General features: G+C 43.3%; 1 protein-coding gene across 1 annotated transcript in view; it reads left to right on the forward strand.

Moving 5' to 3' along the window:
• The window catches only part of DIAPH3 (diaphanous related formin 3), a 754,726-nt gene that overhangs the window by 92,408 nt on the left and 645,225 nt on the right, over window positions 1-17,093 (forward strand).

The following is a 17,093-nucleotide window of genomic DNA, read 5'->3' on the forward strand; positions in this document are numbered from 1 at the left end:
GATTCCATATGATCAGAGGTGAAATAGAAAGTCGAGACGTCACTGTACTTGATACTTTGCTGAAAGTTATGATGATCCTGGGCTAGTATGCTGGTCATAAGCAGCATGACGTCATAACGTACAGTATTGTCTAGAACAGAACATGGCCAACACTGTCCACGCAAAGCATACACAAATCTTAGTGTTTTTTTTTAAATTAATAACAACTTATTCCGCAGCACTTTATAATCGGAGGGTTCATGTACAAAGAAAATCATACAATACATAGCAACAAACAAGTCAACAATTTAAATGAGAAACGAGAGCCCTGCTCGCAAGGGCTTGGAATCTAGTGCTTGTTTTGTACAATGGTCCGGCCATCTTAACACAATAGGGGAGTAGATATGAAGCTGCATGAAACCTCACCAGCCGATATCTATAGTGCCTTTTGGTGTATGGAATGTGGTGGATCCTGATAGATCAAGTTCAGAAGAATGATGTTGAAAGAGGGGGGTGAATGGAGAAATGTTAGATTAGAGGATGTGATGGGCCACCCTTAAAAGATGTGTTTTTTTTAGGAAGAGTCTAAGACTGTGAATTGACCTAATTGCTTGGGGTGGGCATTCCAGAGAACTGGTGCAGCTCAGGAGAAGTCTTGGAGACGGGAGTGAGAGGTTCAGATTATGGTGGATTTTAGTCGTAAATAATTTAGCTGGCCCAGGGTGGAGGCATCAGAGTAGCAGTTAGATAAGACCGATAGATGAGCCTGGTTGCTGCAGTAGCACTGTGGGCTTCTCACAGCTTTCCGTAGGACATGCGACATCACATTCATTGGTCACATGGCCTAGGCACAGCTCGGCCCTATTTAAGTGAATGAGGATGGGTGTCAATACCAAGCACAGCGACCATCAAATGGACTGGGCTTGGTGAGCTGTGAGAAGGCTGTGGCGCTACTGCAAGCTGTGGTGCCTTCTCAAACAGCTGATCGTTTGGGGTGCCGAGAGTCGGACCCCTACAAATCAGAAAAGTTAAGTTCTTGGAGAACACTTTAAGGATAGAAATAATTAGGGATGGCTACAGGGATATAGTGCATACCCCAATAAAAAGCTGACTCATTCAGCAAAAAAAACCCAAAAAGGGTCACTAATGTAATACTTTATTGAGACACAATTAATATAAAACATAAAAACGTTGAATCACTACAACAGAAAATGTGCGGTTTTCCTGAGGGATAGTAACATACAGTATATGGTTTATGGGATTTAGAAATAACAATAACTGTACACAAAGTAACCATAGAACAGTTTGTTCGAAAAAATAGCTGGATTACAAAAGTCATGGTCGGTATCCAATAATGGAATAAAGAAGACTTCCAAATGAACCAACCAGACCGTTACGCATACTGCTGAACAATAGTGGTCAGTAGAAAAGATCTACCCGCACTCCTAAAAATACTATTATGCCCTGCAGTTAAAGTAAGTGAGGACAAGTACCATACAAAACCTTACCCATATTAGGTGTTCACCTCAGGAGAACCACACACCCCAAACCCACATTTCAGCAGCACCTTTCTCTGGGGACACTTTACAATTCAGCTTTAGTGGCTCTGTTTCTCTTTTTGTAGGCCTTTAAAGGGAACCTGTCACCGGGATTTTGTGTATAGAGCTGAGGACATGGGCTGCTAGATGGCCGCTAGCACATCCACAATATCCAGTCCCCATAGCTCTGTGTGCTTTTATTGTGTAAAAAAACCTATTTGATCCATATGCAAATTAACCTGAGATGAGTCCTGTCCCTGACTCATCTCACGTACAGGACTCATGTCAGGGACAGGACTCATCTCAGGTTAAAGGTTCCCTTTAAGGATAGAGTGGAGAGGGTAGAGTTTAGTAAGGGTGAGACCAATTAATAATGAGTTACAGTAATCAAGACTGGAATGGATCAGGGCAACAATGAGATTTTCTTGTTTTCACAGTATAAAAGGGGCAGATTTTATAGATGTATTGTGTGCAGGTGGCATGAGAGGGCAAGAAATTAAATATAGGGGGTGAAGGAAAGATCAGTGTCAAACATAACACCGAGACAGCGGGCGCGCTGCCTAGGCATTATAATAGTGCCACACACTGAGAGGGAGACATCGGGATTAAGCCTCATTCACACTTCAGTGTTTTCCCATCAGTGATTGTGAGCCAAAACCAGGACTGGAGCCTCCACAGACATAAGGTATAAGGCAAAGATCTGCACCTGTTCGGTGTTTAGAGCCGCGCCTGGTTTTGGCTGAAAATCATTGATGGTGAAAACACAAGATGTTTTTGAAAGATTCAGTTTCAAATAGAGAAAATTATGTTTTTTCTGTGGCGGCGTTCTTTTCAAACTCTTCATGCAAGTGTTTTTTTTTTTCTTTTTCAGACTTTTTTTTTTTTTTTTTCCCTGATAGAAAAGGATATGGAGAAAATTCTGTCCCTACAACATGCTGCACCATGCACCAACAACTGAAAAAGTTGCCACTAAGAAAATAAAGCATGTGTGTCATTTTTGTAGTCTCCATATTCTGGAGTTGGCTTTGAAAAATGTTAATGTTTTAGTGCGGAATACAATCCACGTCTAAAAACATTAGTCACACTGTTGCAAAAGACAGGATTTGGGTATGTTCACCCAACTCTACTACTATACACTTATGTGCACAAAAATCTATTTTGGTTTTATCACGTGTTCCACAGGGAATCCTTGGCAAAGTCTTCATGTTTTTAAATTAAAATTTTTGTGCGGATTTCCCGCTTATTTCACACTACGCATTGCAGTGGGTGAAATCTGTTTATACGTGGATAACAGCGGATTTTTTACCTACATATCCATACAAAAATCCACTAGGTTTCTCCTGTGTGTGTACTTGGAGTACTGCTACTACTTTTAATAGTTAGGTCTGTGGTGAAAAAGCCAAGGCAGTAGCATTGGTCAGCCATGACTTGGACCTGTATAGGTATATCACATCCAGCTGAAACATTGAAGTTGCCTTTCCAAGAATTCTGTCATGGATTTTTATCATGTAGGTGACGTATTGAGAGAATATTTCCTCTCTGCTTAGATATTGTGGTAGACTGTCCCCGTCACTAGGTCGCCTTGGCATCTAGAAAATCATGTTATCCAGGGTAGGTTGCTGCATATGTATTTACTGCTAGCACTGACTTCAGCGGGAGCCACCGTCTAGTATGTAACAAGCTCACTAAAATGTCAGCCACAAATGGTAAGACCTCTGTCCTGTCTCTCCATGGCTACAGAGGGGTTTGGAGCTCTGAGAAAGCAGTGCATAGTTTTGAACAGTATGTCATGCTGTTTTGTCAGTTTGTTGGAGAGAATAGCACTGTGGATTCTGTCACGATATAGGTTCCATACCTTAATGGGGAATATCCCATAAATTATATATATTAAAAAATACTGTGTGGTTTTTAAGATCCACATGATGTTTCTTGTTGTAGCGGCGTCCTCAGAAAAAAGCTGCACATAAAAGCTTCTTTGAATGAGACTTAAGTCCTCATGCACACGACCGTATGTATTTTGCGGTCCGAAAAAAAAAACACGGATCCGCAAAAAATATGGATAAAGTCCATGTGCATTCCGTATTTTGCGGTAAGGAACAGCTGTCCCCTAATAGAACAGTACTATCCTTATCCATAATGTAGACAATAATAGGATCTGTTCAAATTCTTTGCGGAACGGAAATACGGACATACGGTAACGGAATGCACACGGAGTAACTTCCATTTTTATTTTGCGGACCCATTGAAATGAATGGTTCTGCATACGGTCCGCAGAACGATAATGCGTTCATGTGCATGAGCCCTAAGGGCAGTCCACCTGGGGCTCTGCTGGCAGAATCACTAGCCGCACCAGAGGGGTTAACTGCCGCGGTTCTCAGCGCCCTGTCATAGAGGTCTGGTGCCAATTAGGGTTGGACGATATCAAAAATATTCAGACGATAACGATATAAAAAAATTTATCGCGATAACTATAAATATCACGATAAATACCCGTTTAAAAGAAAAAAAACACAAGGCGACGTTATACTGTATGGGGGCCACAAGGAGACGTTACACTGTATGGGGGGCCACAAGGAGACGTTATATAAGGAAGGAATCCCAGCAGTCGTGTCTTGATGCGAATAAAGTATCTTTTTATTCCATAAACAGAAATAGTCCTATGACCAGGAACCGTTTCGGCGAATGTGCCTTCATCAACATGTACATCCAAAAGTAATTTTATCAAGCTATATATACTATAGTCGCCACCCACAGGAACAGCAGGTCTTTCCCATAAAGGGAGTGACCACATAAAGACAGGTGCAATCAATATCAAGTGAATAAACCAAAAAGCAATGAACACTTGGATACATATTCTATCTTACATATTGTAGACAATTTTCTTATGCATGTTCAGATATTCAATGTCTGAAAAATAAATGATACATAGATTGTGAACATGTAACAGAATTATTTCTTTACAAATGCATGACCTCATATTCCCTATTGAGGCCTCTAGGGTGTAATGTGTCCAACGTGTGGATCCAAAACCTCCGTAACAACATTTTCTTAATGTCACCCCCCCTCAGTGGTCTAGTCACCTGTTCTAGAACCTGAAATTTCAGCTGGGCAATAGAATGTCTACATTTTTCAAAATGGCTTGGGTTGGGTAATAACAGATTTTTGGTTCTAATAGTTGATTTGTGTTTGTTTATTCTGTCCCTCACTGCCTGCAAGGAGACGTTCTACTGTATGGGGGCCACAAGGAGACGTTATACTGTATGGGGGCCACAAGGAGACATTATACTGTATAGGGGGGGGGGGGGGCACAAGGAGACATTATACTCTATGGGGGCCACAAGGAGAGGTTATACTGTATGGGGGGGCCACAAGGAGACGCTACACTGTAGGGGGCGGGGGCCACAAGGAAATGTTATAATAAAGTCTTGTGGCCACAGGCCACCATACATACAATAATACTTTACGATATACTTTTCCCGCGGCTGATTCGCTTGTATGCTCCGATTCTGACATCAGATGTCGGTGGGCGGAGATTTGAATATGGGAGCAAGGAGGAGGGAGAGCGGGAGGTTGCGGGAAGTAGTAAGTTTGTAATTTCGTCATCAGAGCACACGAGCGAGGCAGCCGCAGGAAAAGGCTTTACAGAGACACCCAGTACTCACACAGAGTTCGCCACATAGAACTGGCACGGGTGGGTGACGGACGTTGATGTCAGATGGTGGGTGGAGTCTGGAGACTTGACTAAGGGAGGCGGAGCAAGAAGGAGCCAGGAGCGAGTGGAAGTAAGGTGCAGGGGCGGGCGGAGGCAGATTTAGAAGTAGTCAGTGCACATGACCGATTTGATGACATCACAAAATACTGCAGTAATTAGGAAACGGCGATATCGCCGTTTTTTTTTTTTTAATACCGCGGTATATCGCCCAACCCTAGTGCCGACTATGTGATTCTGCCTCCGGCACCCGCCTCCTGTATTTGTATTAAAAGGTTACTTATCTTCAATGGTGGCACAGTGCGCCCTCCCCCTTCCCCCAGTACTAAAAACATTGGTGGCGCAGTGCGCCCCCCCAACTTCCCCCAGGATTATAATCATTGGTGGCATTGGCTACAGGGTCCCCTCCCCTCCTCTTCATTCATTGGTGGTGCAGTGGCAGCTTCTGATCGGAACCCCAGCAGTGTAATCCTGGGGCTCTGATCCGGTTACCATGGCAGCCAGGATGCTACTGAAGCCCTGGCTGCCATGGTAATCTCCCTGCTGCTGTGTGTACTATACACAGGGCAGCAGGAAGAGTGTGAAGTCCTATTCACAGTAATAGAGTTCTATTAGGGTGAATAGGACAAGGGATGAAAAGATCCCAGGTCCTAGCCCCTAAGTGGGCTAATAGTTATTAAATATAAAGTTAAAAGAAAACACCAGAATATTAAGTTTTAATCGCCCCCTTTCCCAATTTTACACATAAAATATATAACCAATAAATAAACATATTACATGTCGCCACGTACAAAAAAGTGCGAACTATTAAAATACAAAAAAAAAAATCACGGCGAGTGCCGGAACAGAACCCCCCCCCCCCCCGCCAAAAAAAAGCGTGATTCTCTTTTTATTTTTGTCACCTTGTCCCCCCAAAAAATAGCATCGGACTGTTCGAATATCACCGTGCAACAATGATTTTGCTACTGAGAGAAAAAAATGTGATTTATACTAAAATTAGCTCGCTTATTCCAAATATGAACTCGGAATTTGCCTGACACGTCTAGATTTTAACCCTGGGATTGAGGACTTTGTTCCATTAGTATAAGGCTGGGTTCACACTTGAGCGTTTTACAGCGCGTTCAAACACGCTGTAAAACGCTCAACACATGAAAACCAATGCTTCCCTATGGCCCTGGTTCTCACTTGAGCGTTTTACAGCGCGTTTGAACGCGCTGAAAAACGCCCTACGCTCAAACAAGTTCTTGAGCTTCTTTGGGGCGTTTTGACGCGCGTTTGTGGCCATAGGACACTGCAGTCAATCACACAAACGCGCGTCAAACGCGCGTTTACTATTGCAAAAAACGCGCATAAAAACGCGCGACAAAAACGCGCGTTAAACGCGCATATCAAATACGCTCAGGTCTGAACCCAGCCTAAGACAGACAACATATAACATACATCTAGGGCTGCAGCTAACGATTATTTGAATAATCGATTAGTTGTCGATAATTCAATTGATTAATCTGGGAAAAACACCAAAATTACAAAACAAAGAGGTTTATAATATGATTTTACTTGAAAAATTATGTTCAAAGGCCATATTAAAACAAATTGTGGATGGCACTGGTATGGGGGATCTGTGGATGACACTATTATGGGGGATCTGTGGATGCTGCTGTTATAGGGGGGATCTGTGGATGACACTATTATGGGGGGATCTGTGGATGACACTATTATGGGGGATCTGTGGATGGCACTGTTATGGGGGGGATCTGTGGATGGCACTGTTATGGAGGGGATCTGTGGATGGCACTGTTATGGAGGGGATCTGTGGATGGCACGGATATGGGGGGGATCTATAGATGACACTATATAGCATCTTATGCTATATGTGTCATCCACAGATCCCCCTCCCCATAGCAGTGCACAGATTCCCCCTCCCATAACAGTGCACAGATCCCCCTCCCCATAACAGTGCACAGATCCCTCTCCCCATAACAGTGCACAGATCCCTCTCACCATAACAGTGCACAGATCCCTCTCCCCATAACAGTGCACAGATCCCCCTCCCCATAACAGTGCACAGATCCCCCTCCCCATAACAGTGCACAGATCCCTCTCCCCATAACAGTGCACAGATCCCTCTCCCCATAACAGTGCACAGATCCCTCTCCCCATAACAGTGCACAGATCCCTCTCCCCATAACAGTGCACAGATCCCTCTCCCCATAACAGTGCACAGATCCCTCTCCCCATAACAGTGCACAGATCCCTCTCCCCATAACAGTGCACAGATCCCCTTCCCCATAGCAGTGCCATACACAGATCCCCTTCCCCATAGCAGTGCCATACACAGATCCCCCTCCCCATAACAGCCCCGGCCCCGCTGCTCACAGCAGACTATTCTGGCAGTAACTTTTACTCAGCACATCTTTATTACCTTACAATGAAGCTCAGGTAACAGGCAGAGCGGTCGGCGGCGTAACGTCACTCACTCACGTGACGCACCTGCTCCGCCCACTTTATGAATGAAGGAGGCGGAGCAGGAGCGTCACGTGAGTAAGTGACGTTACGCCGCCGTCCAGGGTGGAGGGAGAGCGAGAGGTGGCACAGAGGATTAGGACGCGGTGCAGAAGTCTGGAAAGGCGGTGCTGGGCATGAACGGCGGTGGGTGCGGCGGGCACCTTGCATCCCTTGACATCCCCTTGGGCACCTTATTTCTTTGAGTGACAGGTTAGTAAAACCTGTTTTTTTAGCAAAATAAGGCTACGGATCACATTTAGAAGCCCACATTAGGAATCCTGATGAGGCCCTGAACATCAGCATATGTTTAGCTGACAGGGGTGAAACCTGGTGACAGAATCCCTTTAAGATGGATAAACGCAAATGTGTTAACGATCCAGATAATTTCTGCTACATATGTGGCAAATGCACCACTTGATGATCAGTGCAAGAATCTGACAAAGCGAGTGCGTCTTACAGCTTGCGATGCATTTGTGCTAGTAGTGCAGAACTTCCTTGGGAACAGACGAGCTGCAAACTATGCTGAATTAGTAGACAACATGCTTACAGCATATGAACAACTTGGCTGCCGAATGTCATTGAAACTGCTTTTCTTACATTCCCATCTTTACTTTTTCCCACCCAATTTGGGACAAGTAAGTGACGAACATGGAGATATGTAGATATTTCTACAATGGAGAACGGGTATCAAGGCCGCTGGAATCCCAACATGATGGGGGACTACTGGTGGTTTTTGCAACTGGAAAATATGACCATTCACAAGCGCAAAAGCAGATGACTGAAGCACTTTTAACAGTACTGGGCCTTGCTCAAGTAAGACTTTTAAACTGAAACAAGACTTTATGACATTTTGTTATTCCATTACATTTTCATACACTTTTTACTACTCAAACTTTGATGCAGATCAGGTAATTGTTGGAGTAAAACTCGTTCTGTTCAAAATTATTCAATGCTTTCCAAGTGCTTAATTCATTTAGGCATACTTATGCATAGCAAAATTATGTGATGTGTTACAATAATTCTGACTTCGGATTTGTAATCTGCACACTCGATTTAGTATAGGACAAATGTTTTTTGCCCAGTAGCAGACGAAAAGTTTTTTTTTTTTTTTTTTTGAGTGGTGGTATGGGCCGGACGTTCCATAAAATGCGGAATGCACGCTGCTTTTTTGGTGTTTTATTTTTTTTGCGTGGTATCGAGTATTGCAATACTTTTTTATGGTATCGAAATCAAATCAAAATTTTGGTATCGCAACAACTCTTGTTTAATCTGCTCTATTCTTTTGCTTGTGGATAGATAAACTACTGCCAGATGTATCTGGCAGAAGATTGCTCCACGTTCAGGACACATACCTGCTCATATGTGTATGGAAGGTCTGGAGAGATGGCTATTGACAGCTTGTTTGTCAGGCAGCTATCCTATCTGTATGGCTAGCCTTACATGCAAATACTTTGTACACTTCAGAAATAATTTTGTAGCATTTAACATAAAATACATTCTGTTCCTACTTATTATGACTTGGTCAGTAGTTCATCTGTTGCATTTAAAAAAAAATATTTTTATATTCCAAAATGTCATTTTCACAAGCTCCTCTTGTCCTCGAATAGAGAACGCAGATGCCGAGTCAATGCAAAGGAGCAATTTTAGTTATTTAAGTGCCCCGTGTAATACAGTTTAAAAACACAGCAGGAGCTAAAAATCCCATTCTAGCACGTATGGTTTTTTGAACGTGTATAGTTGTAATTAGTTTTTATTAAGGGAAAAAAAAATATTATAAATGAAATATCTGTTAAGGTAGGCCGTATGTACGTTTTTTTTTTTTTTTTTACCATTGCATTTATCTGGTTTATCTGGAAGCTGACTGATCTTGTATATTTTAATACAAAGAATGAATGTAGGACGACGCCTATTGTATCTTTCTGATTTGCTCTATAATGATTGCATTCCTTTATTTTAACAGCTGGAGATAGTTGACTAGCCAAAATGTAATATCTCTTAATGTAATTTTAAAATCGTATAATTAAAATGAATCGGGTTTTGTGAGGACTCGGGTGGTTTTCTTAAGAAAAAAACGTAGTTTGCTATCTTTATTATAGGTTATTTAAGCCTAAATGGACTTTTGCGTGTAGCTTACACCTTGTATCACTATATTTTACAAATTTTATTACAGATAAATATATAATTGTACTTGGAGTAGTGAACATTCAAAATTCTTATTTTTGTTAAAAATAAAAAAAAATCTTAGTTCCCTGCTGGTCTCATTCAAAAACAGCATTTATTAAAGAAGGAAATGCACTGTTCTGTCTTCATACACGTTCACACGGTGTGCAGTCTGGCATTCAGCATAAACCATTTCTGTCTTCCAAATAAGAGGATTGTTCTTTGTAGTCTAACTTGTTTATTGGCAAAACAGGATTGTTCGATTGGCAAAACGGGATATAAAGAACATGTATAAGTATAAAGCATAGGATAGCATGTACTATAACATTACTTTAACACTGAAGCACATGGTAAAATGACTGCTTATACATAGGATTACATGTCTAGCTAGCAATAGTTACAACTTCCCTGAGTAACAATTACAACCAGCTGAACAGCTCTGCATAACATCATATTCCTGAAATAAAGTTAGATCTCTCACCAAATATGGTGGAGTTTGAGAAGGAGACATGCATAGGACAGCTCTGCTGATGTGTCCTGGTGACTGGAGGCTTCTCTTACCCAGGATGCTTTTTACTCCCACAATGATTTGCACCACTTACAATACAGCAGTCTTAGTAACAGGAAAAACAAAGTGTAATACAACTTAACACCACTAGATGGTGATATAACCACACTAATCACTACAGAAATACCAAAACTGAGGAAGACGTGATCTGTAATGATTCTCAAACTCGACTGTGCAGAACATGCACTCTTATTATACCAGTCATCACTGTGTTTGATCCACTGGGATGGGAAGCGACCGAGATCTCTTTTCAGACTTATGCCCATGCAATTCTTTGCATTGTTGCTGTTCTAAACTGTACAAGTGGTGTTCACACAATTAGCAGTCGCGTAGCTCAAAGCAGTGAAGAAGTAGCGATTGTGCAGGGTCCCACTAGGCCAGTACTAGGGCTTGAAACAGGACTCTTTCATGAAGGTTTGCTGGTATAATACTTTGCATTGTTTTATGTCTTTTACTCAGGCTGAAAGCTAAAGTGAGAGTTAAAGTGACCCCCCCTACACTTACAGCCCTCCTTTTAATCTTTTTAGTTGCAGATCCAAGATGGCCGCACTGCTTTTTAGACTACCTGATTTACACAGTGCATTGGTAGCCCAGGAAACTCCCTACTGTTTGGCCAGCAGGTAATGCCTTGGGCTATTATACCTCAGGCAGTCAGAAAAGCGGTGCTGCCATCTTGGATGGCACAAGATGTGCCCGGAAATTAACTCATTTGCAGCTAAAAGATGACAAGGCAGGCACCAGGTAAGTGTTCTGTTTGTTCACCAGTTAATGAGATTTTATGTTTTTTTGTCTTGAATCGTAGGGGTGCTTTAACTCTGCTCTCGGAGATGTGGTCTTCTAGAAGGGAGAGGGAACTTGGCCTCTCCTTTAGCTAATTATTGCATTCAGAGGCAGGAGTGTGTTGAAGCAAGGCAGACGTGAGCAAAATCCAGTCCAGTCAGTAAAAATAAGCTTATTTGAGACTCAAGGAGGACTCCCTGGAGTGAGCCCTGAGATGGTATGCAGAAAAGAGCGTCGAGCAGCTGAAAGAGGGTGTGTAGACTTTGGAACTTAACCCTTTGTTAGGGTTTCTCGAGACTCTCACTGCCCTTTCCTACCGTTGTGACAGCTAGTGCTTTCTTTTGAGTCTGCTTCTATCGGCTAGGAATTACTTAAGAAGTTGTTCTGTGAGACACTGTGATGTATTTGACGCTCTGCTCCCTGTCTACTCGCCCGTAACACCGAGGGCACCCCCTTCCATCAAACAGGAGGTGGCCTGGGAGAACCAACGACTACTATCTGCCGTAGCCATGGGCAGTCTGCTGCAAAAATGGCTGTTTGGTCCTGGCCTATTAAAAGATAAATGGTGTCAATATTTTTTTTCCTTGCATTTGTAAATTGTGTTCAGTTAACTTGTGTAATAGGTTTTAAAAAACCCTAATTATGACTAAGCTTGGCAAGCTTTATGGTTTCATATCTGATTAAAACACTGTGAGCACAATAATCCGTAACTTTGATTTCCCCCTAAAGCTACAATTAGGCGAATGCCCCCTTTTATTATGGGAATGATAGACTGATTTGATTTTTTTAAAATTAATTATAAATGGGGAATCAATAGTAAATCTTAGCCATGGACAATTTAAAGGGCATTTGGCAAATGAGTCCTGATTATTATATTATGAATTGATGTGCGTCCAGTGATGTTACATTATATAGGAAGGCTGTATGGATTAAGCAATTACGTTCTATCATCTAGTATTATTTTATATTGCTTACGTGACTGCTCATACGTCTGCAGCATTCATTTAACTCGTGGTTTCCGAGACAGATGTGAGCAATACATTTTCCTCAACCCACACAAACACCCTGTATAAAAAGGTAAATTTTCTTTTTAGTAATTATACTTATTGAGGCCCAATACACAGAAATCAATTCAATTATTAGATTAAAAATAAATAAATAAATAAATAATACATTTATCAACCATTAGGTTCCTGCTGTACCTTTAGGCTCTGATAAGTGGCCTTTGGCTCCAGTACATCACATTCACACAGGTCTACGTCATAGTCTAAGCGCAAACTACTTTTATCACTTTTTACACTTCTTTTGTCCCAAGTTTTCTCTTTTATATTATTTTGCTTAAATAGTTTGGATAAGGCCTCCTGCACACGAACGTATTTTTTTGCGGTCCGCAAAAACGGGTCCCGTTTTTCCGTGATCCGTGACCGTTTTTTCGTCCGTGGGTCTTCCTTGATTTTTGGAGGATCCACGGACATGAAAAAAAAGTCGTTTTGGTGTCCGCCTGGCCGTGCGGAGCCAAACGGATCCGTCCTGAATTACAATGCAAGTCAATGGGGACGGATCCGTTTGACGTTGACACAATATGGTGCCATTTCAAACGGATCCGTCCCCCATTGACTTTCAATGTAAAGTCAGAAGTCCCTTTTATACCATCGGATCGGAGTTTTCTCCAATCCGATGGTATATTTTAACTTGAAGCGTCCCCATCACCATGGGAACGCCCCTATGTTAGAATATACTGTCGGATATGAGTTAGATCGTGAAACCTCATTTCCGACAGTATATTCTAACACAGAGGCGTTCCCATGGTGATGGGGACGCTTCTAGTTAGAATATACTACAAACTGTGTACATGACTGCCCCCTGCTGCCTAGCAGCATCCGATCTCTTACAGGGGGCCGTGATCAGCACAATTAACCCCTCAAGTGCCGCACCTGAAGGGGTTAATTGTACTATCATATCCCCCTGTAAGAGATCAGGGCTGCCAGGCAGCAGGGGGCAGACCCCCCCCCCCCCCTCCCCAGTTTGAATATCTATTGTAATAAATCGTTGGTGGCACAGTGTGCGCCCCCCCCCCCCCCCCCCCCCTCTATTGTAATAAATCGTTGGTGGCACAGTGTGCGCCCCCCATCGGCCCCCCCCCCTCCCTCTATAGCATTAACAACATTGGTGGCCAGTGTGCGGCCTCCCATCCCCCCCCCCCCCGATCATTGGTGGCAGCGGGTCACTAGCAAAGATTCATACTTACCTGGGATCTGCGATGTTCGTGTCCGGCCGGGAGCTCCTCCTACTGGTAAGTGACAGTTCATTTAGCAATGCGCCGCACAGACCTGAGGCTGTCACTTACCAGTAGGTGGAGCTCCCGGCCGGACACGAACATCGCAGCAGCCGGTAAGTATGAATCTTCTACTACTGTACTATTGCTATGTAACCATGGCAACCAGGACTGTAGTAGCGTCCTGGTTGCCATGGTTACCGATCGGAGCCCCAGCGATTAAACTGGGACTCCGATCGGAACTCCGCTGCCACCAATGATGATGGGGGGGGGAGATGGGAGGCCGCACACTGGCCACCAATGTTGTTAATGCTATAGAGGGAGGGGGGGGCCGATGGGGGGCGCACACTGTGCCACCAACGAATTATTACAATAGAGGGAGGGAGGGGGGGGCGCACACTGTGCCACCAACGAATAATTACAATAGAGGGGGGGGGGCCGCACTGGCCATCAATGATATTCAAACTGGGGAGGGGGGGGGGGGGGGGTCTGCCCCCTGCTGCCTGGCAGCCCTGATCTCTTACAGGGGGATATGATAGTACAATTAACCCTTTCAGGTGCCGCACCTGAAGGGGTTAATTGTGCTGATCACGGCCCCCTGTAAGAGATCGGGTGCTGCCAGGCAGCAGGGGGCAGTCTTGTACACAGTTTGTAGTGTATTCTAACTAGAAGCGTCCCCATCACCATGGGAACGCTTCTGTGTTAGAATATACTGTCGGTTCTGAGTTTTCACGAAGTGAAAACTCAGCTTTGAAAAAGCTTTATGCAGACGGATCTTCGGATCCGTCTGTATAAATAGTAACCTACGGCCACGGACACGGATGCCAATCTTGTGTGCATCCGTGTTCTTTCACGGACCCATTGACTTGAATGGGTCCGTGAACCGTTGGCCGTGAAAAAAATAGGACAGGTCATATTTTTTTCACGGCCATGAAACACGGATCACGGATGCGGCTGCAAAACGGTGCATTTTCCGTTTTTTCCACGGACCCATTGAAAGTCAATGGGTCCGCGAAAAAAAAACGGAAAACGGCACAACGGCCACGGGTGCACACAACGTTCGTGTGCAGGAGGCCTAAAGGAAAGGTCCCACTGGAAAACAGACCTTCCGAGATCTGGCAAAATGCTTAAAGATGGATCACAGACCACAAATATGGGCTGTTCTATTAAGAATAAAATGCACACTTATATTGTTTTTACCGTGCTACGAGCAGTCCGGATTATAGCAGCCCAACCAGCATAGATAACACTTAACCATAGGTGAAGACTTGTGTGTTGATGCCTGTGTTCACTTAAAGGAGCTGTGCAGCGATTTAAATTGTTGACTAGTGTTGAACGTAGATCCTAGATCGGAAGTCGATTAGTTCAAAACTTCATTTGAATGCTGTACGGAGATTTGTCTTCTCATCCCATCACCACCCCACAGCACACACTGACAGACGTAATACATTGTAATAGTGAAGTATTATTGTATATTACATGAGCGATCAGAGGATTCCATGTTCAAGTTCCATACTGAGAAAAAAATGGGTTAAGCAGCACTCCAGGTCCCAATCTAGGGACAGTTGCCAGGAGAAAAATAGATAAGTCGGTGCCCGCGGATGGGGATCCTGGCTGGGGGTCCCATAGGTATACAAATAAAATAGAAAATCCACAGCACTCCTCAGTTCTGGTGAACAAGCCGGTTACTTTATTGGTAACAGCACCAAAATGCGGAAAAGAATTGCGGACGTGTGAATGGAGCCTTAATCCGTTAACAAATTATCATGTACGTGATTGCCATTAAGGTAATGTATGGAGTAAGCTCACACTCTGAGCTCGCTCCATACTTGGTGGGTGCCAGCTGTATGATATAGGAGGCACCTGCGGCAGTTACCATGATTGGCGATGACACGGATCCCATTCATTTAACCCCTCAGATGCTGCTGTCAATAGAGACTGCAGCATCTGCGGTTTTAGACAGAGAGAGGCGGTTCTATTGCAGTCTGTGGGACAAGCGATTAGAAGATTGCATGTTCAAGTCCCCTAAGGGGGCTAAAATGACAGCGTAAAAAGTAGAAAAAAAAAAGTTTGAAAATAAACAGTGTGATAATAATCAGGCATTGCAGTGTCCGAAAATATCAAAATATTTTTCCTGCAAAGTGAATGCCAAAATTGGGGGAAGGAAAGAAACTAAAAAACAATTAACAATTTTTTGTTCACCTTGTTCTCCCGTCCCGTCCCCCCCAAAAAAATAAAAATAAAATTTGAACACAAATGTGGACAGAGAGTTATGGGAGTCCCCATTGCCATCTGCCCCCAAATCTGTAATATCACTTTCACTTGCACTTTGTGTGACACTTTTTGTCTGTGCTATACAGGGAGTGCAGAATTATTAGGCAAGTTGTATTTTTGAGGATTAATTTTATTATTTAACAACAACCATGTTCTCAATGAACCCAAATAACTCATTAATATCAAAGCTGAATATTTTTGGAAGTAGTTTTTAGTTTGTTTTTAGTTTTAGCTATTTTAGGGGGATATCTGTGTGTGCAGGTGACTATTACTGTGCATAATTATTAGGCAACTTAACAAAAAACAAATATATACCCATTTCAATTATTTATTTTTGCCAGTGAAACCAATATAACATCTCAACATTCACAAATATACATTTCTGACATTCAAAAACAAAACAAAAACAAATCAGTGACCAATATAGCCACCTTTCTTTGCAAGGACACTCAAAAGCCTGACATCCATGGATTCTGTCAGTGTTTTGATCTGTTCACCATCAACATTGCGTGCAGCAGCAACCACAGCCTCCCAGACACTGTTCAGAGAGGTGTACTGTTTTCCCTCCTTGTAAATCTCACATTTGATGATGGACCACAGGTTCTCAATGGGGTTCAGATCAGGTGAACAAGGAGGCCATGTCATTCGATTTTCTTCTTTTATACCCTTTCTTGCCAGCCACGCTGTGGAGTACTTGGACGCGTGTGATGGAGCATTGTCCTGCATGAAAATCATGTTTTTCTTGAAGGATGCAGACTTCTTCCTGTACCACTGCTTGAAGAAGGTGTCTTCCAGAAACTGGCAGTAGGACTGGGAGTTGAGCTTGACTCCATCCTCAACCCGAAAAGGCCCCACAAGCTCATCTTTGATGATACCAGCCCAAACCAGTACTCCACCTCCACCTTGCTGGCGTCTGAGTCGGACTGGAGCTCTCTGCCCTTTACCAATCCAGCCACGGGCCCATCCATCTGGCCCATCAAGACTCACTCTCATTTCATCAGTCCATAAAACCTTAGAAAAATCAGTCTTGAGATATTTCTTGGCCCAGTCTTGACGTTTGAGCTTGTGTGTCTTGTTCAGTGGTGGTCGTCTTTCAGCCTTTCTTACCTTGGCCATGTCTCTGAGTATTGCACACCTTGTGCTTTTGGGCACTCCAGTGATGTTGCAGCTCTGAAATATGGCCAAACTGGTGGCAAGTGGCATCTTGGCAGCTGCACGCTTGACTTTTCTCAGTTCATGGGCAGTTATTTTGCGCCTTGGTTTTTCCACACGCTTCTTGCGACCCTGTTGACTATTTTGAATGAA

Source organism: Bufo bufo, chromosome 3 (genome assembly GCF_905171765.1).
Source record: "Bufo bufo chromosome 3, aBufBuf1.1, whole genome shotgun sequence".
Lineage (NCBI taxonomy): Eukaryota > Metazoa > Chordata > Amphibia > Anura > Bufonidae > Bufo > Bufo bufo.